The sequence below is a fragment of the Myotis davidii genome, unplaced genomic scaffold (genome assembly GCF_000327345.1).
Source record: "Myotis davidii unplaced genomic scaffold, ASM32734v1 scaffold448, whole genome shotgun sequence".
NCBI lineage: Eukaryota > Metazoa > Chordata > Mammalia > Chiroptera > Vespertilionidae > Myotis > Myotis davidii.
In genome coordinates this window covers 1,061,796-1,062,611 of record NW_006383009.1, presented here as the reverse complement: position 1 = coordinate 1,062,611, position 816 = coordinate 1,061,796, and positions in this window count along the sequence as shown.

Genomic DNA, 816 nt, shown 5'->3' with positions numbered 1-816 from the left:
TCTTTCTCTCCATAGAGGACAACACACCCTTACATCGCCTCCTTGAGGTTCCAGACATCTGCACATCCCCAAGCACACTGAGCTCCCAGGGCACATCTAAACGGGTGGCCTTACCATCTCTCCAGACTTTGTGAGCATTATAAAGACACCGAGTTTCATCTAGAGATTATCTTTTGAAGTTACAATAGCAATCTCTTCTATTTTTTTAAAAAAAAATTTACTTCACAGTTGCCAAAATTCCTAGACATACACTGTTACCTGCCACACTGCCTAGCTCTGGAGGAAGGAAGGGCAAGTATGAACACACCCGCTTGCAACTGTGCTCCTGAGGTCACGGGGCTGGTGGGGGCAGAGGAGGAAGTTCTGGGGCTTCTGATCTTTAATTCAACGGTCCTTTTCCTGCTGTCCCCTATGTGGCATCAACTCCGTGCAAGAAGGTAGGTACATTTTTTAGGGAAATCTAAGGTTCCCAGAGAATTTTTAACTCAGAGCCAGAAGGTTTTAAGAAGCAATCTGATGGAGGCATGATGCAGAAATGTTGGGGGAATGGAAGAATTAGACCAGCATTCTTGGGGGAACCCCATAATGGGGGCTCTGTAACTGGGCCATTTCCTCTACCACCTGCGGTTCAATTGCCTTGGGAAGGAGAGCAGAGCAGTGCACACCCCAGGTCTTCTGCTTACACCCAGTGTGCTTTACCAAAACAGTGCTAGTCCTGGCCCGTGGATATAGTGTCAGTGGACAGTGCTAGCCCTGGCCCGTGGATATAGTGTCAGTGGACAGAGCATCAGCCCATGGACTAAAGGGTCCTGGGTT